Source organism: Mus caroli, unplaced genomic scaffold, assembly GCF_978045245.1.
Source record: "Mus caroli unplaced genomic scaffold, Mus_caroli_1 scaffold_5, whole genome shotgun sequence".
NCBI lineage: Eukaryota > Metazoa > Chordata > Mammalia > Rodentia > Muridae > Mus > Mus caroli.
The window spans coordinates 105,623,479-105,647,727 of record NW_028227260.1 but is presented as its reverse complement, the minus strand read 5'-3'; the positions used below and the strand labels follow the sequence as shown (position 1 = coordinate 105,647,727).

General features: G+C 38.7%; 1 pseudogene; it reads right to left on the bottom strand.

Annotated features, from left to right (window-relative positions):
- On the bottom strand, positions 1-24,249 carry LOC110286223 (uncharacterized; annotated as a pseudogene).

The window sequence follows — 24,249 nt, the reverse complement described above, 5'->3', positions numbered from 1 at the left end:
TCATTCAGAGCTGCTGACTTGTGCTTCTGCAAAGGCCATCATAGCTATATTCAACACTCCTTTACCTGTCATGATGAACTGTTTATTGACAACATAAGCCAAAGTAAGCCTTTTAAAACATCTTTTAAATTGTTTTTGGTCAAATATTTCTGCACAACACCATGGAAAATAACTAGTGATGATAGAAGATGTATTCAAACCTAACTTTTACTCTAAAGAAAATTCTACATAATACATATGATATAAATGCAGATCATTTATGAGGCAACACTAAAGAGAAAATGGCTATCAAAAGCTACATGTCTGTGTTAGGGGAATTTTCATCAATGTGAGGTTTATTGGATTTTTGTTGTTAGATTATATACATATTTAAAATTTTATCTGTTGAGAGCTACTCTCAGGATTTTTAAAATCATTCTCTTTTTTATAGATATTTATTTATGATAAGTATTTTTAATTAGGTATTATTTTATTTACATTTCCAATGCTATCCCAAAACTACCCCACACACTCCCCCACCCACTCCCTCACCCACCCACTCCCACTTCTTGGCCCTGGCATTCCCCTGTACTGAGGCAGATAAAGTTTTCACGACCAATGGGCCTCTCTTTTCACTGATGGCTGGCTAGGCCATCTTCTGATACATATGCAGTTAGAGACAACAGCTCCCACGGGTACTTGGTAGTTCATATTGTTGTTCCACCTATAGGGTTGCAGATCCCCTTAGCTCCTTGGTTACTTTTGCTACCTCCTCCATTGGGGGCCCTGTGATCCATCCAATAGCTGACTGTGAGCATCCACTTCTGTGTTTGCTAGGTCCCGGTATAGTCTCACAAGAGACAGCTATATCTGGGTCCTTTCAGCAAAATCTTGCTAGTGTATGCAATGGTGTCAGCGTTTGGAAGCTGATTATGGGATGGATTCCTGGATATGGCAGTCTCTAGATGGTCCATCCTTTCCTCTCAGCTACAAACTGTATCTTTGTAACTCCTTCTACGGGTGTTTTGTTCTCAATTCTAAGAAGGGGCAAAGTGTTCACACTTTGGTCTTTGTTCTTCTTGAGTTTCATGTGTTTAGGAAATTGTATCTTATATCTTGGGTATTCTAAGTTTCTGGGCTAATATCTACTTATCAGTGAGTACATATTGTGTGAGTTCTTTGTGATTGGGTTACCTCACTCAGGATGATGCCCTCCACGTCCATCCATTTGCCTAGGAATTTCATAAATTCATTCTTTTTAATAGATGAGTAGTACTCCATTGTGTAAATGTGCCACAGATCCTCTGGGCCCCTTTGTCTGCGTGGAAAGGGTCTCTAGTCGTGGGTGGGCAAAGCATCAGATGAATGACAGACAGATGCACACAGGAGAGGTTGTGTAGAATCTGAATGTATTTTGTTAAATCGAGCATCAAACTTTTTATACAGAAGACAATAAGGAAGTTGGGTGACATACCCGAGAGGTACAACGGGGTTACTGGAATCTTACATAAAACAGAGGAATGTAAACAAAGAAGGTCTAACGGGAACCACCTGGGATGGAATTTATTGTTAACAACTGGGATCAACAAGGGCTCCACCTAAGATTCACTTAATCTTAGAAGCCAGGATCAAGGGCTTCATGCCCTTGCCATAGTTCCTATTTTAGTCTATTATATAGTCCACCTTCCCCTTAGGCCATTGTAAATAGGCGGGTATGGGTGTAACTCCTCTATAGTTCTAAGTATCTATTCTAGTTTCTCCTTTGGTCTGAAACTTCCTTCTTCCTTAGTGATGGTAAATTCTTGTGTAAGGGAGTAACTTAGCTTTTATTCAAAGTGATAGTGTAGTACCAGAGGCTATTCTGAATGTCAGTGAATAGCAACATTCTTACTGAATTTTAAGCCCATGGTCATACTCAAGGACGTTCTAAGACTGTTGGAACACTGGCAGAAGGCTTTAGCTATGTCAAAATTAAATCTTTAAAGGCACTTATAATAGGATAATACTAAAAGAGAGCATGGGGATCCATACACTAGACTAACGCGGGAATAGAAAATTAATGTATGAGTTAGAGGGAACTCCAGTCTCCAGGAGCGAGTATCTGTGAAATTCTTTGCCTCCTGAGTAGCTTCCAAGCATCAGCCTGTCAAGCTGACTCAACCAGAGAGCATGGCATAAATGCACCACATTTTCTGTAACCATTCCTCTGTTGAGGGGCATCTGGGTTCTTTCCAGCTTCTGGCTATTATAAATAAGGCTGCTAAGAACATAGTGGAGCATATGTCCTTCTTACCAGTTGGAACATCTTCTGGATATATGCCCAGGAGAGGAATTGCGGGATCCTCCTGTAGTACTATGTCCAATTTTCTGAGGAACCACCAGACTGCTTTCCAGAGTGGTTGTACAAGTTTGCAATCCCACCAACAATGGAGGAGTGTTCCTCTTTCTCCACATCCTCGCCAGCATCTGCTGTCACCTGAATTTTTGACCTTAGACATTCTGATTGGTGTGAGGTGGAATTTCAGGGTTATTTTGATTTGTATTTCCCTGATGATTAAGGATGTTGAACATTTTTTTCAGGTGCTTCTCAGCCATTCGGTATTCCTCAGGTGAGTATTCTTTGTTTATCTCTGAGCCCCATTTTTTAATGGGGTTATTTGATTTTCTGGAGTCCACCTTCTTGAGTTATATATATAATAATATAATAGATATATATAATATATCTAATATATAATATATCTAATATATATAATATAATATATAATATATATATATATAATATATATATAATAATATAATAATATAATAGATATAATAGATATAACCCTAAAAATTCCAGCAGAGAACTCCTATACCTGATAAGGAGTTTCAGTGAAGTAGCTGGATATAAAATTAACTCAAACAAGTTAATGGCCTTTCTCTACATAAAGGATAAACAGGCTCAGTTTAAACTTTATACTGATTGGTTGGTGTTGGTGGGCTGCTGGGGTCTTTCTAAAGGGGGAACTGTTTGCTGCCAGGTTGGCTCCACCCAACCATTAACCTGTAGTATTTCTTGGAACTGTGTAGCCTGCCCTTCTGGGAAGGGAGGGGTTCTCTGGTGAGGGAGTCTGGGGATAATTTTCCATTGTTATAAACTTTACACGATCTTCAACTAAGTAGTAGTGTTGGTCTTTCATTTCAAAATACCCAAAGTCTAATGCCCTAGATACCTATTTGAATACCCCAAATGCATGGCAAGATAGGAATATTGGCAGGCAGGTGTTACCAGGTTTTCTGTCTAGCACGGTATCCTTTTGGCCTTGTCTAGGAGTTTTCAGGAAAGGACTTTGGGTCACAGTAATTTCTAAGCATACTATGTCCTCCATCACCATATACTTGTCACTGAAATTTAATACCCTAGCCAAAGCCATTGTATTTCTTGCCCTATAATCACAGAGACATCATAATACTCTCTTGATCAAAAAATGAGAAATCTCAACACCACATATATGTCTCAAGATTTATTAAATTTGGTTGTGTTTCTCCCAATTAACCATTAATAATTAATTTGTGACAGAATTAATGCTTTATGAATAATTTATTATGATCTCATCTTTTGCTTTATGTATTCTGATTCTCACAGTATCTATTGTGGGAAAAACAAAAGAATAAAAAGCTAAATCAAGTTAGCATTTGACTATGAAGGATTATAGAACAATAAACAATACTGGTCAGATGCTAATTAATAGATATATTTGAAAACGGACAATCTCTGGATAACTGTTTACTTTAGGACATGCTTTTTGATGTCACAATAGAAATAAATTGGTACTCATTCAGTAGAAATCAAAATTTGAATTGTGACCATTTTCCAAGTGCATATATATATATATATATATATATATATATATATATCAAATATATACTATATATTTGACCATTTTAAGTGATATATGTATATATATATGGCTGTTTTTCTTTCCTATTGCTGGGCAGTAACAGTAAAGTACAACCCCAGTCAGCCACAGAACCTTGATATCTGTATATATTTGGTTTTGGTAGGTTAGGTATAGTAAATATATTTAAATTTCTAAATTTTATACATAAATTGAGGAGATAAGAACTTAATGCAGTCATAGGTGAGGAACATCAGGGGATAATAAAACTCCACTGAGATGAATTAAGGAATGTGGATTCATCAATGATCTCTCATCACAGACTGTAAAATGACTTCAGGATAAACGCACAGTTGCTTTTATACTTGGAGGTGTTATGTAATAAAAAAAATAACGAGGTCAGTGTCAAGATGTTACTTTCTTATTTACTCTTGCGAGGTGAAAGAAGAATGGCAGGGTTGTATCACTGATGGAAGCCTTCAAAATATAGCTCACTCCCATCTTGAGTCCCACAGAGAGGTCAGGCTAGCTGACAGGTGTAGTTTGTAAGGCAATAGTATTAGAAGACATCCATATGAAAGCCCAAAAGAACTCTAACTCTTCCTTTCAATTCCTTGTGAACCCAGGGGTGGAAGAAATATTTTTGGAATGTGCCACCGGCAGCCTGGCAGTTTGGGGATTTTATTCTAGCCCATATCTGTTCTCAAATAATGAAAGGAGTGCTAAGAAATTGTAACTGTCAAATCTGTCAGGGAGTAAAAGCAAGAGGATATCATTTTGACAGTTTTCAGCATTCATTCTGCTGATCATCCATGTTACTATGGCACTATGTTCCTATGGAAGTGATGGGTAAGCAGTGAATTATATGTCTCAAGATTAACTCAAAAGGATTTCTCAAATGTATTTATTTCATTTCGACAAGTTTGAGGAAGCTGACTTTGAAAAGCTTGTATTTGAAAATAGAAAGAAAGTGAAAGACGACTAATATATGTTGGGTATGTACAGAGCAAAACATTCTTGTATCATATCTCAGCTACTATTTTCTTGCTGAGAGTTCTACTTGCAAATAGAAATGAACATAATATACACTTGCACTTGGAACCTACTCAATTCCTCTCATATCCCAATGTGTGGTAACAAACAAACAGAGGAAAATACAACAGAACAAGACAAAACCCAGTGTGTCTGTTTCATGCTAAAAGACTTATGGTTTTGGACCTGCCAAGCTTTCTTCAGAGTGGTTATTTGTTGTTCTCCACATTAAATTATGTGTTTATTAGTCAGAAATTGGTCTGAGTATTATGTAGCCCAGATCTGTGTCTTTTACTCTTCTACTGAATGAGGACATGAGGTTTGTTTGTTTGTTTGTTTGTTTTTATCAGATTAAGACCTTCTAGAGGCCATCCATTTCTGAATGATTTTAATTAACATGTTTTAATTAGTATTATGCACAGATAATCTAAAATTCTACATTCACATGAGTCATTTTTCAATTAGGATTATAGACAGTATTTCAAAGGAGAGTTTTTTCATTTAAAATATAGAAGCCCAGGATAGTAGAATCAGGAGTGACTAGGCCACAACATCTGTTCCAACACCACTGGGAAGTGATGGGTAAGCAGTGGATTATATGTCTCAAGATTAACTCAAAAGGATTTCTCAAATGTATTTATTTGAGGAGTAACTGGGACCAGCAGGATCCAGGGACACAGGAACTCTGCCTGACCAGTGGCTCAGGTTCTTTCTGGTCTGCGCCAGTTTTCTTTGGGTGCAAAATATGCAGTCAATCCCACAGCACCCAACGGAGGCTCAAATCACAGGCTAAATAACACACCCAGAATCACATGATCCCAGGAGATTAGTCACACCATGTTCTCAGAGTCTCAGAGGCAGCTTGACTCCCAGGAACATTTGCTCACTCAGAATCTCAGGATCACAGAGACAGATGGACTCTGAGAAGTTCTGACAGAATCAGGATTACAGGAAGGACAGGATCTAGTCAGACATAGTGAGGGAATGAGGTGCTAGAGATAATCGGATGGAGGGAGGCAAGTGTATGAACATAAGCAACAGAAACCATGGTTACTTGGAATCATCAGAAACCAGTTCTCCTACCACAAAAAGTTCTGTATATCCAATCAAAATAGAAAAGCAAGATTCAGGTTTAAAATGACTTTAGAGGACATTAAGCAGGACATAAATAAGTCCCTTGAAGAAATACAAGAGAACACAGGTAAATATATAGAAGCTCTTAAAGAGGAAACTCAAAAATCCCTTAAAGAATTACAGAAAAACAAAATCAAACAAGAAAAGGAAATTAACAAAACCATCTAAGATCTAAAAATAGAAATAGAAACAATAAGGAAATCACAAAAGGAGACAGTCCTGGAGTTATAAAACCTAAGAAAAAGATCAGGAGTCATGGATGTAAGCATCACAAACAGAATACAAGTGATAGAAGAGAGAATCTCAGTTGAAGGAGATGTCATAGAAAACAATGACGAAACAGTCAAAGAAAAGGTGAAATGCAAAAGGCTCCTAACCCAAAACATCCAGGAAATCTAGAACACATGAAGAAGACCAAACCTAAGGATAATAAATATAGAAGAGAGAGAGATAGAAGATTCCCAACTTAAAGGGTTAGTAAATATCTTCAACAAAATTATAGAAGAAAACTTCCTTAACCTAAAGAAAGAGATGTTCATGAACATGAAAGAAGCTTATATAGACTGGACCAGAAAAGAAATTCCTCCTCTCACATAATAATCAAAACACCAAATCCACAAACCAAAGAAAGAATATATAAAGCAGTAAGGAAAAATGGTCAAGTAACATATAAAGGCAGACCTATCAGAATTACACCAGACTTATCACCAGTGACTATGAAAGCTAGAAGATCCTAGGTAGATGTCATATAGACCCTAAGAGAACACAAATGCCAGCCCAGACTACTATACCTAGCAAAACTCCCAATCGCCATAGACAGAGAAAATAAGATATTCCATGACAAAACCAAATTTCAATAATATCTTTCTGCAAATCCAGCCCTACATATGAAAATATATGGAAAACACCAACACAACGAGGAAAACTACAACCTTGAAAAAACAAGAAAGTAATCTTTCAACAAACCTAAATGAAGATAGCCACACAAACATAATTCTACCTCTAACAACAAAAGTAACAGGAAGTAACAATCACTTTTCCTTAATATCTCTAATCTTCAACGGACGCAATTCTCCAATATAAAGACATAGACTAACAGATTGGATACATAAACAGGACCCAGCATTTTGATGCATACAGGAAATGCAACTCAGTGACAAAGACAGGCACTACCACAAAGTACAAGGCTGGAAAACAATTTTCCAAGCAAATGGTCCAAGAAACAAGCTGAAGTAGCCATTCTAATATCAAACAAAATCAACTTTCAACCAAAACTTTTCAAAGAGGATAAGGAGGGACATTTCATAATCATCAAAGGAAAAATCTACCCAAATGATCTCTAAATTCTGAACATCTACACTGCAAACGCATGGGCATCCACATTCATAAAAGAAACTTTACTAAAGCTCAAAGCACAAGTCGCACCCCACACAATAATAGAAGGAGACTCTCAGCAATGGAGAGATCATGGAAACATAAACTAAACAAAGATACAGTGAAATAAACAGAAGTTATGAGCCACATGGATTCAACAAATATTTATAGATTTCAACTTAAGCAAAAGAATATACCTTCTTATCACCTCATGGTACATTCTCCAAAATTGTCCATATAATTGGCCACAAAACAGACCTCAACAAATACAAGAAGATTGAAATAATCCAATGTACCCTATGAGATCACCACAGACTAAGGCTGGCCTTAAATTCCACAAAACAACAGAAAACACACATACAAATAGAATCTGAATGACACTCTACTTGTTCAAGGAAGAAATAAAGAAAGAAATTAAAAACTTTTTAGAATTCAATGAAAGTGAAGACGTATCATATGAAAACTTATGGGACACAATGAAAGTAGTGGTAAGAGGAAAACTCATAGCTCTGAGTGTGTCCAAAAATAAACTGGAGAGAGCTTAAACAAATAGCTTGACAGCACACCTAAAAATTTTAGAATAAAAAGAAGCAAAAATACCCAAGAGGAGTAGATGGCAGGGAATAATCAAACTCAGGGCTGAAATCAACCAAATAGAAACAAAAAGAACTATACAGAGAATCAACTAAACCAGGAGTTGATTTTTTGAGATAAACCCTTAGCCAGACTCAGCAGAGGACACAGAGACAGTACCCAGATTAATAAAATCAGAAGTGAAAAGGGAGACATAACAACAGAAACCATGGAAATCCAAAAAAACCTTCAGATCCTACTACAAAAGTTTATACTCAAGTAAGTTGGAAAACCTAGATGCCACGACAAAACCAAATTCACACATTATCTCTCCACGAATCCAGACCTTCAAAGGATAATAACAGAAAAAAACCAATACAAGGACAGGAACCACGCCCTAGAAACAACAAGAAGGTAATCCCTCAACAAACCTAAAAGAAGACAGCCACAAGAACAGAATGCCAACTTTAACAACAAAAATAACAGGAAACAACAATTACTTTTCCTTAATATCTCTTAATATCAATGGACGAAACTCCCCGATAAAAAGACATAGACTAAAAAAGTGGCTACACAAACAAGACCCAACATTTTGCTGCTTACAGGAAACTCATCTCAGAGAAAAAGATAGACACTACCTCAGAATGAAAGGCTGGAAAACAATTTTCCAAGCAAATGGTATGAAGAAACAAGCTGGAGTAGCCATTCTAATATCTGATAAGATTGACTTCCAACCCAAAGTCATTAAAAAAGACAGGGAGGGACACTTCATACTCATCAAAGGTAAAAATCCTCCAAGAGGAACTATCAATCCTGAATATCTATGCTCCAAATACAAAGGCAGCCACATTCATTAAAGAAACTTTAGTAAATCTCAAAGCACACATTGCACCCCATACAATAATAGTGGGAGACTTAAACACACCACTTTCACCAATGGACAGATCGTGGAAACAGAAACTAAACAGGGACACAGTGAAACTAACAGAAGTTATGAATCAAATGGATCTGGCAGATATCTACAGAACATTCTATCCTAAAGCAAAAGGATATACCTTCTTCTCAGTACCTCATGGTACCTTCTCCAAAATTGACCACATAATTGGTCACAAAACAGGCCTCAACAGATACAAAAATATTGAAATTGTCCCATGCATCCTATCAGATCACCATGGACTAAGGCTGATCTTCAATAACAAAATAAATAATAGAAAGCCAACCTTCACGTGGAAACTGAACAACACTCTTCTCAATGATACCTTGGTCAAGGAAGGAATAAAGAAGGAAATTAAGGACTTTTTAGAGTTCAATGAAAATGAAGCCACAACATACCCAAACTTATGGGACGCAATGAAAGCATTTCTAAGAGGAAAACTCATAGCTCTGAGTGCCTTCAAAAGAAAACTAGAGAGAGCACACATTAGCAGCTTGACAACATACCTAAAAGCACTAGAACAAAAGGAAGGAAATTCACCCAAGAGGAGTAGACGGCAGGAAATAATCAAACTCAGGGACGAAATCAACCAAGTGGAAACAAGAAGAACTATTCAAAGAATCAACCAATCAAGGAGCTGGTTCTTTGAGAAAATCAACAAGATAGATAAACCCTTAGCCAGACTCACTAGAGGGCACAGGGAAAGCATCCTAATTAACAAAATCAGAAATGAAAAAGGAGACATAACAACAGATCCTGAAGACATCCAAAACACCATCAGATCCTTCTACCAAAGGCTATACTCAACAAAACTGGAGATCCTGGATGAAATGGAGAAGTTCCTAGACAGATAACAGGTAGCAAAGTTGAATCAAGATCAGGTTAATGATCTAAACAGCCCTATATCCCCCAAAGAAATAGAAGCAGTCATTAATAGTCTCCCAACTAAAAAAAGCCCAGGACCAGATGGGTTTAGTGCAGAGTTCTATCAGACCTTCAAAGAAGATCTAATCCCAGTTCTTCACAAACTATTCCACAAAATAGAAACAGAAGGTACTCTACCCAACTCATTCTATGAAGCCACAATTACTCTGATACCTAAACCACAAAAAGACCCAACAAAGATAGAAAACTTCAGACCAATATCCCTTATGAATATTGATGCAAAAATCCTCAATAAAGTTCTTGCTAACCGAATCCAAGAACACATCAAAACAATCATCCATCCTGACCAAGTAGGTTTCATCCCAGGGATGCAGGGATGGTTCAATATACGGAAATCCATCAACGTAATCCAGTATATAAACAAACTCAAAGACAAAAACCACATGGTCATCTCCTTAGATGCGGAAAAAGCATTTGACAAGATCCAACACCCATTCATGATAAAAGTCTTGGAAAGATCAGGAATTCAAGGCCCATACCTAAACATGATAAAAGCAATCTACAGCAAACCAGTAGCCAACATCAAAGTAAATGGTGAGAAGCTTGAAGCAATCCCTCTAAAATCAGGGACTAGACAAGGCTGTCCACTTTCTCCATACCTATTCAACATTGTACTTGAAGTCCTAGCCAGAGCAATTCGACAACAAAAGGAGATCAAAGGGATGCAAATTGGAAAAGATGAAGTCAAAATATCACTTTTTGCAGATGATATGATAGTATATATAAGTGACCCTAAAAATTCCACCAGAGAACTCCTAAGCCTGATAAACAGCTTCGGTGAAGTAGCTGGATATAAAATTAACTCAAACAAATCAATGGCCTTTCTCTACACAAAGAATAAACAGGCTGAGAAAGAAATTAGGGAAACAACACCCTTCTCAATAGTCACAAATAATATAAAATATCTTGGCGTGACTCTAACTAAGGAAGTGAAAGATCTGTATAATAAAAACAAGTCTCTGAAGAAAAAAATTATAGAAGATCTCAGAAGATGGAAAGATCTCACATGCTCATGGATTGGCAGGATCTACATTGTAAAAATGGCTATCTTACCAAAAGCAATCTACAGATTCAATGCAATCCCCATCAAAATTCCAAATCAATTCTTCAACGAATTAGAAAGTGCAATCTGCAAATTCATCTGGAATAACAAAAAACCTAGGATAGCAAAAACTCTTCTCAAGGATAAAAGAACCTCTGGTGGATTCACCATGCCAGACCTAAAGCTTTACTACAGAGCAATTGTGATAAAAACTGCATGGTACTGGTATAGGGACAGACAAATAGACCAATGGAATAGAATTGAAGACCCAGAAATGAACCCACACACCTACGGTCACTTGATCTTCGACAAGGGAGCTAAAACCATCCAGTGGAAGAAAGACAGCATTTTCTTTCTTTTTTTTTAATTTTTAATATTTTTATTACATATTTTCCTCAATTACATTTCCAATGCTATCCCAAAAGTCCCCCATAGCGCCCCCCACTTCCCTACCCACCCATTCCCATTCTTTTGGCCCTGGCATTCCCCTATAGTGGGGCATATAATGTTTGCAAGTCCAATGGGCCTCTCTTTCCAAGACAGCATTTTCAACAAATGGTGCTGGCACAACTGGTTCTTAACATGTAGAAGAATGCGAATCGATCCATTCCTATCTCCTTGTACTAAGGTCAAGTCTAAGTGGATCAAGGAACTACACATAAAACCAGAGACACTCAAACTTATAGAGGAGAAAGTGGGGAAAAGCCTTGAAGATATGGGCACAGGGGAAAAATTCCTGAATAGAACAGTAATGGCTTGTGCTGTAAGATCGAGAATTGACAAGTGGGACCTCAAGAAACTGCAAAGCTTCTGCAAGGCTAAAGACACCTTCAATAAGACAAAAAAACCACCAACAGATTGGGAAAGGATCTTCACCTATCATAAATCAGATAAGGGACTAATATCCAATATATATAAAGAACTCAAGAAGGTGGTCTCCAGAAAGTCAAATAACCCCATTAAAAAATGGGGCTCAGAACTGAACAAAGAATTCTCACCTGAGGAATACCGAATGGCAGAGAAGCACCTGAATAAATGTTCAACATCCTTAATCGTCAGGGAAATGCAAATCAAAACAACCCTGAGATTCCACCTCACACCAGTCAGAATGGCTAAGTTCAAAAATTCAGGTGACAGCAGATGCTGGCGAGGGTGTGGAGAAAGAGGAACACTCCCCCATTTTTGGTGGGATTGCAAGCTTGTACAACCACTCTGGAAATCAGTCTGGCGGTTCCTCAGAAAATTGGACATAGTTCTACCAGAGGATCCAGCAATACCTCTCCTGAGCATATATCCAGAAGATGTCCCAACCGGTAAAAAAGACACATGCTCCACTATGTTCATAGCAGCCCTATTTATAATAGCCAGAAGCTGGAAAGAACCCAGATGTCCCTCAACAGAGGAATGGATACAGAAATTATGGTACATTTACACAATGGAGTACTACTCAGCTATTAAAAAGAATGAATTTATGAAATTCCTAGCCAAATGGATGGACCTGGAGGGCATCATCTTGAGTGAGGTAACACAATCACAAAAGAACTCACACAATATGTATTCACTGATAAGTGGATATTAGCCCAAAACTTAGGATACCCAAGATATAAGATACAATTTGCTAAACGCATGAAACTCAAGAAAAATGAAGACCAAAGTGTGGACACTGTGCACCTTCTTAGAATTGGGAACAAAACACCCAGGGAAGGAGTTACAGAGACAAAGTTTGTAGCTGTGATGAAAGAATGGACCATTTAGAGACTGCCGTATCCAGGGATCCATCCCATAATCAGCTTCTAAACGCTGACACCATTGCATACACTAGCAAGATTTTGCTGAAAGGACCCAAATATAGCTGTCTCTTGTGAGACGATGCTGGGGCCTAGCAAACACAGGAGTGGATGTTCACAGTCAGCTATTGGATGTATCACAGGGCTCCCAATGGAGAAGCTAGAGAAAGTACCCAAGGAGCTAAAGGGATCTGCAACCCTATTGTTGGAACAACATGATGTACTAACCAGAACCCCGGAGCTCTTGTCTCTAGCTGCATATGTATGGAAAGATGGCCTAGTCGGCCATCAATGGAAAGAGAGGCCCATTGGACTTGCAAACTTTATATGCCCCAATATAGGGGAATGCCAGGGCCAAAAGAATGGGAATGGGTGGGTAGGGAAGTGGGGGGCGCTATGGGGGACTTTTGGGATAGCATTGGAAATGTAATTGAGGAAAATATGTAATAAAAATATTAAAAATTAAAAAAAAAGAAAACCTAGATGAAATGGACATTTTTTTAGACACATACCAGGTGTCAAAGTTAAAACTGGATCAGGTAAACCATCTAAATAGTCCCATAACTCCTAAAGAAATAGAAGCAGTCATTAAAAGTCTCCCAACCAAAAAGAAGTCCAGGACCAGATGGGTTTAAGGCAGAATACTATCAAACCTTTAAAGAAGACCTAAATCCACTTAATGCTCCTCAAACTATTCCACAAAATAGAAAGAGAAGGAACACTACCCAATTAGTTCTATGAAGCCACAATTATGCTTATACCTAAACCACACAAAGATCAATCAAAGAAAGAGAATTTAAGAAACAATCTCCCTAATGAAAATTGATGCAAAAATACTCAATAAAATTCTTGTCAACTGAACCTAAGAACACTTTAAAATGAGCATTCTCCACAATCAAGCAAGCTTCATCCTAGAGATGCAGGAATGGTTCTCTATATAGAAATCTATCAATGTAATCAACTAAACAAACAAACTAAAATACAAAACCCACATGATCATTTCATTAGATGCTGAAAAGGCATTTGCCAAAATTCAGCATCAATTCATGTTAAGACTTGGAACAATTAGGAATTTAAGCCCCATACCTAAACATAGAAAAAGCTATATACAGCAAAACAGTAGCCAATGTCAAACTGATTGGAGAGAAACTTGAAGCAATCTCACTAAAATCAGGGACTAGACAAGGCTTCCCAAACTATATTACAGAAAAATAGTGATAAAAACTGCATTCTATTGGTACAGACACAGGCAGGAAGATCAATGGAACAGAATTGACCAGAAAAGAACACACACATATGATCACTTGATTTTTGAGAAAGGATCTAAAACCATGCAGTGGAAAAACAGCATTTTTTTTGAGTGGCTGGGGTGGTGTACATATTTTAATACATAAAGGTATTCCCAGCTGTTTTGAAAATGAAATGTTTTAGAAAATGATTATATTGAAAACAAATCAATATTACTATGTTAATAATTCAGGAATGATAACTCAAAATTTAGTGATCTGAAACATCTGGTCTGGGAAGTGAGCTACAATAGTGAAACACAATCAGTTTAGTTGATCAAACCTTGGCTATTGGAGACCTTGTTAGGGAAGTATTTTTCACACTCTTTCACTATTTCTTTTTATTTTTTATTTTTTACTACACATTTTCTTTATTTACATTTCAAATGTTATCTCTTTTCTTTGTTTCTCTTCCAAAAAACCCTGTCCCTCCCCCTTCTACTGGTTCATGATCCCACCCACTCCTGCTTCCTGGCCTTGGCATTCCAAAACACTGGGGCATAGAGCCTTCACAGGACCAAGAGCCTCTCATCACATTGATGTCTGACAGTTCCATCCTCTGATACATATGCAGCTAGAGCCATGAGTCCCTCCATATTCACAAACCACTTGATATTCAAGAGGAAGTAATACCAAAGTGTGAATACTTTGGTCCTCCTTAGAAAGGGGGAACAAAATACCTACAGTAGGATTTACAAAGTGTGGAGCAGAAACTAAAGGAAAGGCAATCTCTGAACTGCCACACCTGGGAATCAATCCCATATTCAGTCATCAAACACAAACACTATTTTGGATGTCAAGAACTACTTGCTGACTGAAGCCTGATATAGCTGTCTCCTGAGAGGCTCTGCCAGTGCCCAACAAATACAGACGCGAATGCTCTCAGCCAACCATTGGACTGAGCACAGGGTTCCCAATGGAGGAGCTAGAGAAAGGACCCAAGGAACTGAAGGGTTCTGCAGCCCCATAAGAGGAACAACAGTATGAACCAAACAGTATACCCAGAGCTTCCAGCGACTAAACCACCAGCCAGAGAATATGCATGGAGGTACTCATGGCTCCAAAACACAGCAGTTTTAACAAATTGTGTTGGTTCAACTCCAGATCAGCATGTAGAAAACTACAACTTGACATCTGACCACCTCCCCAGCCAGAGGACAGTTGTCCACCCGGCCTGGAAGGTTTTTGCCTCAGGAACAGCAGGAGACATCTTGGTCCTGGGACTTCGCCTAAAAGTAGTCTGCACAGGTAAGAGTGTGCACACAGAAGCTGACAGCTTCTGGGACAGGCAGGAGCCACAGAGCTTCTGAGGCAGCACCCTTTTTGGGGCTCCAGACATCTGACCACCAGAGGACAGGTGTCCACCCAGCCCGGAAGTTTTTTGCCTCAGGAACGGCAGGAGCCATCTTGGTCCTGGGACTCACCGAAAAGTAGTCTGCATAGGTGAGAGTGTGCACACAGAAGCTGACAGCTTCTGGGATAGGCGAGAGCCACAGAGCTTCTGAGGCAGCGCCCTTTTTGGGGTTCCAGACATCCGACCACCTTCTCGGACAGAGGACAGGTGTCCACCAGGCCCGGAAGGCTTTTGCCTCAGGAACTGGAGGAGCCATCTTAGTCCCAGGACTCCAGTGAAAAGTAGTCTGCACAGGTGAGTGTGTGCACACAGAAGGGGACAGCTTCTGGGACAGGCGGGAGCCACAGAGCTTCTGAGGCAGCGCCCTTTTCAGGCTCCAGACATCCGACCACCTTCCAGTCCACAGCAGCACCGGGGTTCCTGGCCCAGGGAGTCTCTGGACACCCCCAACGACCCACACATGATCCCCCACGGGATCCTAAGACCTCTGGTGAGTGGAACACAGCTTCTGCTCAAATCCAATCGCACAGGACCTGAGAATGCATTAACTAGGGAAGCAGATAATCTGGATTGACTAGGGGCACAAGTCCCTTCTGGGACACTCCAGCACCGAGGTTCCTTGTAGGCTGAGTTTCTGGACACCCCCAAGTTCCTCACAGGACCCTCCACGGGATCTTAAGACCTTTGGTGAGTGGAACACAACTTCTGTCAGGAGGCAGGATCAACACCAGATATTTGGGCACCTTCCCTACAAGAGGAGAGCTTGCCTGCAGAGAGTACTCTGACAACTGAAACTAAGGATAGAGCTAGTCTCCCAGGTCTGCTGATAGAGGCTAACATAATCACCTGAGGAACAAGCTCTAAAAAGAGACAACTGTAACAACTAACTCCACAGATTACCAGATGGCAAAAGGCAAATGTAAGAATCCTACTAACAGAAATCAAGACCACTCACCATCAATAGAATGCAGCACTCCCACCCCACCTAGTCCTGGGCACCTCAACACAACTGAAAAGCTACACATGGATTAAAAAGCATATCTCATAATGATGGTAGAGGACATCAAGAAGGACTTTAATAACTCACTTAAAGAAATACAGGAGAACACTGTTAAAGAGTTACATGTTCTTAAAGAAAAACAGGAAAACACAACCAAACAGGTAGAATTCCTTAAAGAAAAACAGGAAAACACATCCAAACAGGTGATGGAAATGAATAAAACCACACTAGACCTAAAAAGGGAAGTAGACACAATAAAGAAAAACCAAAGTGAGGCAATGCTAGAGATAGAAAACCTAGGAAAGAAATCTGGAACCATAGATGCGATGTGAGCATCAGCAACAGAATACAAGAGATGGAAGAGAGAATCTCAGGTGCAGAGGATTCCATAGAGGACATCAGCACAACAATCAAAGAAAATACAAAATGCAAAAGGATCCTAACTCAAACATCCAGGAAATACAGGACAAAATGAGAAAACCAAACCTATGCATAATAGGAGTTAATGAGAATGAAGATTTTTCAACTTAAAGGGTCAGCAAATATCTTCAACAAAATTATAGAAGAAAACTTCCTAAACCTAAAGAAAGAGATGCCCATGAACATACAAGAAGTCTACAGAACTCCAAATAGACTGGACCATAAAAGAAATTCCTCCCGACACATAATAATCAGAACAACAAATGCACTAAATAAAGATAGAATATTAAAAGCAGTAAGGAGAAAGGTCAAGTAATATATCAAGGCAGGCCTATCAGAATTACACCAGACTTTTCACCAGAGACTATGAAAGCTAGAAGAGCCTGGACAGATGTTATACAGACACTAAGAGAACACAAATGCCAGCCCAGGTTACTATACACGGCCAAACTCTCAATTAACATAGATGGAGAAACCAAAGTATTCCACGACAAAACGAAATTCACACATTATCTTTCCATGAATCCAACCCTTCAAAGGATAATAACAGAAAAAAACCAATACGAGGACTGAAATCATGCCCTAGAAAAAGCAAGAAAGTAATCCTTCAACAAACCAAAAAGAAGACAGCCACAAGAACAGAATTCCAACTCTAACAACGAAAATAAAAGGAAGCAACAATTACTTTTCCTTAATATCTCTTAATATCAATGGACTCAATTCCCCAATAAAAAGACATAGACTAAACATACTGGCTACACAAACATTACCCAACATTCTGCTGCTTACAGGAAACCCATCTCAGGGAAAAAGACAGACACTACCTCAGACTGAAAGGCTGGAAAACAATTTTCCAAGCAAATGGTCTGAAGAAACAAGCTGGAGTAGCCATTCTAATATCGAATAAAATCAACTTCCAACCCAAAGTTATCAAAAAAGACAAGGAAGGACACTTCATACTCATCAAAGGTAAAATCCTCGAAGAGGAACTCTCAATTCTGAATATCTATGCTCCAAATGCAAGGGCAGCCACATTCATTAAAAACAATTTAGTAAAGGTCAAAGCACACATCGCACCTCACACAATAATAGTGGGAGACCTCAACACACCACTTTAATCAATTGACAGATGTTGGAAACAGAAACTAAACAGGGACACAGTGAAACTAACAGAAGTTATGAAAGAAATGGACTTAATAGATATCTACAGAACATTTTATCCAAAAAAAAAAAAAAAAAAAAAAAGGATATACGTTCTTCTCAGCACCTCACAGGACCTTCTCCAAAATTGACCATATAATTGGTCACAAAACAGGCCTCAACAGATACAAAAATATTGAAATTGTCCCACGCATCCTATCAGACCACCATGGACTAAGGCTGATCTTCAATAACAACATAAATAATGGAAAGCCAACATTCACATGGAAACTGAACAACACTCTTCTTAATGATACCTTGGTCAAAGAAGGAATAAAGAAAGAAATTACAGACGTTTTAGAGCTTAATGAAAATGAAGCCACAACATACCCTAACCTATAGCTCACAATGAAAGCATTTCTAAGAGAGAAACTCATAGCTCTGAGTGCCTCCAAAAAGAAACTGGAGAGAGCACACACTTGCAGCTTGACAACACATTTAAAAGCTCTAGAAAAAAGCAAGAAAATTCACCCAAGAGGAGTAGATGGCAGGAAATAATCAAACTCAGGGGTGAAATCAACCAAGTGGAAACAAGAAGAACTATTAAAAGAATTAACTAAAGGAGGAGTTGGTTCTTTGAGAAAATCAAAAAATAGATAAACCCTTAGCTAGACTCACTAGAGGGCACAGGAACAACATCCTAATTAACAAAATCAGAAATGAAAAGGGAGACATAACAACAGATCCTGAAGAAATCTAAAACGCCATCAGATCCTTCTACAAAAGGCTATACACAACAAAACTGGAAAACCTTGACAAAATGGACAAATTTCTGGACAGATACCAGGTACCAAAGTTAAATCAGGATCAAGTTAACGATCTAAACAGTCCCATATCCCCTAAAGAAATAGAAGCAGTCATTAATAGTCTCCCAGCCAAAATAAGCCCAGGACCAGATGGGTTTAGTGCAGAGTTCTACCAGACCTAAAAAGAAGATCTAATTCCAGTTCTGCACAAAAAATTCCACAAAATAGAAGTAGAAGGAACTCTACCCAACTCATTCTATGAAGCCACAATTACTCTGATACCTGAATCACAGAAAGATCCAACAAAGATACAGAACTTCAGACCAATTTCCCTTATGAATATAGATGTAAAAATTCTCAATAAAATTCTTGCTAACCGAATCCAAGAACAGATTAAAGCAATCATCCATCCTGACCAAGTAGGTTTAATTCCAGGGATGCAGGGATGATTTAATATACGGAAATTCATCAACATAATCCATTATATAAACAAACTCAAAGACAAAACCCAATTGATCATCTCGTTAGATGTGGAAAAAGCATTCAACAAGATCCAACACCCATTCATGATAAAAGTCTTGGAAAGATCAGGAATTCAAGGCCCATACCTAAACATGATAAAAACAATCTATAGAAAACCAGTAGCCAACATCAAAGTAAATGGTGAGAAGCTCGAAGCAATTCCACTAAAATCAGGGACTAGACAAGGTTGCCCACTTTCTCCCTATGTATTCAACATAGCACTTGAAGTCCTAGCCAGAACAATTCAACAACAAAAGGAGATCAAGGGGATACAAATTGGAAAAGATGAAGTCAAAATATCACTTTTTGCAGATGATATGATCATATATATAAGTGATCCTAAAAATTCCACCAGAGAACTCCTAAACCTGATAAACAGCTTCGGTGAAGTAGCTGGATATAAAATTAACTCAAACAAGTCAATGGCCTTTGTCTACACAAAGAATAAACAGGCTAAGAAAGAAATTAGGGAAAGAACACCCTTCTCAATAGTCACAAATAATATAAAATATCTTGGCGTGACTCTAACTAAAGAAGTGAAAGATCTGTGATAAAAACTTCAAGTCTCTGAAGAAAGAAATTAAAGAACATCTCAGAAATGGAAAGATCTCCCATGATCATGGATTGGCAGGATCAACATTGTAAAATTGGCTATCTTGCCAAAAGCAATCTACAGGTTCAATGCAATCCGCATCAAAATTCCAACTCAATTCTTCAACGAATTAGAAAGGGCAATCTGCAAATTCATCTGGAATAACAAAAAACCTAGGATAGCTAAAACTCTTCTCAAGGATGAAAGTACCTCTGGTGGAATCACCATGCCTGACCTAAAGCTTTACTACAGAGCAATTGTGATAAAAACTGCATGGTACTGGTATAGTGACAGACAAGTAGACCAATGGAATAGAATTGAAGACCCAGAAATGAACCCACACACCTATGGTCACTTGATCTTTGACAAAGGAGCTAAAACCACCCAGTGGAAGAAAGATAGCATTTTCAACAAAGGGTGCTGGCACAACTGGTTGTTTTCATGTAGAAGAATGCAAATTGATCCATTACTATCTCCTTGTAGTAAGATTAAATCTAAGTGGATCAAGGAACTTCACATAAAACCAGAGACACTGAAACTTATAGAGGAGAAAGTGGGGAAAAGCCTTGAAGATATGGGCACAGGGGAAAAATTCCTGAATAGAAGAGCAATGGCTTGTGTTGTAAGATCAAGAATTGACAAATGGGACCTCATGAAACTGCAAAGTTTATTCAAGGCAAAAGACACCATCAATAAGACAAAAGGACCACCAACAGATTGGGAAAGTATCTTTACCTATCTTAAATCAGATAGGGGACTAATGTCCAATATATATATAAAGAACTCAGAAAATCAAATAACCCCATTAAAAAATGGGTCTCGGGGATAAACAATGAATTCTCACCTGAGGAATACCAAATCGCTGAGAAGCACTTGAAAAAATGTTCAACATCCTTAATCATCAGAGAAATGCAAATCAAAACAACCCTGAGATTCCATCTCACATCAGTCAGAATGGCTAAGATCAAAAATTCTGGTTACAGCAGATGCTGGCAAGGATGTGGAGAAAGAGGAACACTCCTCCATTGTTGGTGGGATTGCAAGCTTGTTCAACCACTCTGGAAAGCAGTCTGGTGGTTCCGCAGAAAATTGGACATAGTACTACCGGAGGATCCCGAAATACCTCTCCTGGGCATTTATCCAGAAGATGTCCCAACCAGTAAGAAGGACACATGCTCCACTATGTTCATAGTAGCCTTATTTATAATAGCCAGAAGCTGGAAAGAACCCAGATGCCCCTCAACAGAGGAATGGATACAAAAAATGTTGTACATTTACACAATGGAGTACTACTCAGCTATTAAAAAGAACGAATTTATGAAATTCCTAGGCAAATGGTTGGACCTGGAGGGCATCATCCTGAGTGAGGTAACACAATCACAAAAGAACTCAAATGATATGTACTCACTAATAAGTGGATATTAGCCCAGAAACTTAGTATACCCAAGATATAAGAGACAATTTGTAAAACACATGAAACTGAAGAAGAATGAAGACCAAAGTGTGGCCACTTTGCCCCTTCTTAGAATTCGAAACAATCACCCATGGAAGGAGTTACAGAGACAAAGTTTGGAGCTGAGACAAAAGGATGGACCATCTACAGACTGCCATATCCAGAGATCCATCCCATAATTAGCCTCCAAATGATGACACCATTGCATACACTAGCAATCGTTTGCTGAAAGGACCCTGATATAGCTGTCTCTTGTGAGACTATGCCAGGGCCTAGCAAACACATAAGTGGATGCTCACAGTCAGCTATTGGATGGATCACAGGGCCCCCAATGGAGGAGCTAGAGAAAGTATCCAAGGAGCTAAAGAGATCTGCAACCCTGTAGGTGCAACAACATTATGAACTAACCAGTACCCCAGAGCTCTTGACTCTAGCTGCATATATATCAAAAGATGGCCTAGTAGGCCTAGATAGAGAGGCCCATAGGACATGCAAACTTTATATGCCCCAGTATAGGGGAACGCCAGGGCAAAAAAGTGGGAATGTGTGGGTAGGGAAGTAGCGGGGAGGGTATGGGGGACTTTTGGGATATCATTGGAAATGTAATTGAGGAAAATACGTAATAAAAAAATATTTTAAAAAAAAGAAAAGAAAACTACAACTTGTTCTGAATCTCTTTGAAAGCATCATTAGCAACATAACTACTTGCTAATTTTTCCATTTGATAGATAGGACAACTAAACAAATAATTTCAAACAGAAGAGCATTTAGGCAATATACAGCAATGAAACTAGAAAAACATTTACTATTCAGTTACTGTTGTGCTTGGGTTGTGCTAAATGTAACTGTAAACCCTGACCAGCAGGGAAATTGGGTGACTCCTGCAGCACAGAGTTCTGACATTAGTCAGAGTTGTCCTGCCACAGATACCTTTGTTTCCTATTGTGGTTTGTTAATCTCTATCCCCTTTTGTTAATAAGAAATCCGGTATTGTTTGTTAAGGTTTCCTGAAATAATTATTTTTTCAATTAATCACTTAGGGATCAATACCTATACAGTAAATTAAAAGAAAAAAAATTGCTGTACCCAGGTCATTAGTAAGTTCTTGTACTTACTTGTGTTCTCTTGTACCTCAGGGTCAGGCATGGGAACATGGACGCTCTTCTCCTTATTTTTTCTTTCCTTTCTTTCTTTTTTTTTCCAAATTTTTATTATATATTTTCTTCATTTACATTTCAAATGCTATCTCGGAAGTCTCCTATACCCTCCCCCCGCCCTGCTCCTCTACCCACCCACTCCCACTTCTTCGCCCTGGTGTTCCTTTGTACTGAGGCATATAAAGTTTGCAATACCAAGGGTCCACTCTTCCCAAAGATGGCCGATTAGGCCGTCTTCTGCTACATATGCAGCTAGAGACATGAGCTCTGGTGGTACTGATTAGTTCATATTGTTGTTCCTCCTATAGGGTTGCAGACCCCTTCAGCTCCTTGGGTAGTTAATCTAGCTTCTCCATTGGGGGCCTTGTGTTCTGTCCTTTAGATGACTGTGAGAATCCACTTGTGTATTTGTCAGGCACTGGCATATTCTCACAGGAGACAGCTATATCAGGGTTCTTTCAGCAAAATCTTGCTAGCATATGCAATAGTGTCTGTGTTTGGTGGCTGATTATGTGATGGATCCCCGGGTGGGGCATTCTCTGGATGGTCCATCCTTTCGTCTCATCTCCAAACTTTGTCTCTGTAACTCCTTCCATGGTTATTTTGTTCCTTATTCTAAGGAGGAATGAAGTATCCACATGTTGGTCTTCCTTCTTCATGATTTTTGTTTTGTTTTGTTTTGTTTTGTTTTTGTTTTTGTTTTGTTTTTGTTTTTTGTTTGTTTGTTTATTTTTTGTTTTGTTTTGTTTTGTTTTGTTTTGTTTTGTTTTTCAAGACAGGGTTTCTCTGTAGAGCCCTTACAGTCCTGGAACTCACATTGTAGACCAGGCTGGCATGGAACTCAGAAATCAACCTGCCTCTGTCTCCCAAGAGCTGGGATTTAAGACATGTGCCACCACTGACCCCGGCTTCTTCTTGATTTTCTTGTGTATTGCAAATTGTATCTTGGGTATGAAATTCTTAGGCAAATGGATGTATCTGAAGGATATCATCCTGAGTGAGGTAACCCAATTACAAAAGAAATCACTTGATATGCATTCACTGATAAGTGGATATTAGACCTTTCGGTATTCTTAGTGTCACTTTCCTTGAGTTCCTCAGAACTTCTAGAAGCTAAATGCAGAATCATCTGACTGAGAAGTATCACTTTCTCCACCTAAAGGTAAAGATTTTTTAGGAGCCTTTTTTTTTTTTTCTAGCTTTTTTTCTTGCTCTTGTGTGGTTGCTTCCTTTTCCTGGTACTGAGAACTCACTTGAGGAGCTTCCTTTTTGCTTTTCTTTTGTGTTTTTTTCTTTTTTTTTCTTTGTGTGTGTGTGTGTGTGTGTGTGTGTGTGTGTGTGTGTGTGAGACACCATGTTTTCTGCTTCTTCTTATGGGATTTCTTTGACTACTTATGTTTTTGGGATTCATGGGCAGATAGTTTTTACCTGGGGAGGTGTTTTTTCCCACATTGGTAATGTCTTGCTGATCACTACTGTCTGTTTCAAACTCTTCAGCATACAAACTTTTATATCCACTGTGTCACGATCTGTCTGGTATATTGGATTCATAATCATATATCTTCTTGTTCCCAGAGTTAGCCTTAAGAAATTCATTTCCAGGGTCCCAGAAATGTCATTCTTTGACCTCCAGTAGTCTCCATGACTTTCTTCATCAAAACTACCACTTCTCATCTAACTTGACCTGCTGGGTACTGTGTTCCTTCTGGTCCCCTGGTAAGCACCCTCCATCTGCTTCTTTAGTTCTCTGATTTTCTACATGTCAGACTCTTCTTGAATCTTATTGTGAGTCTCTGTATGACATTCCTCAGGAGGAATTTCCCCAATGGCACCCACGGCAT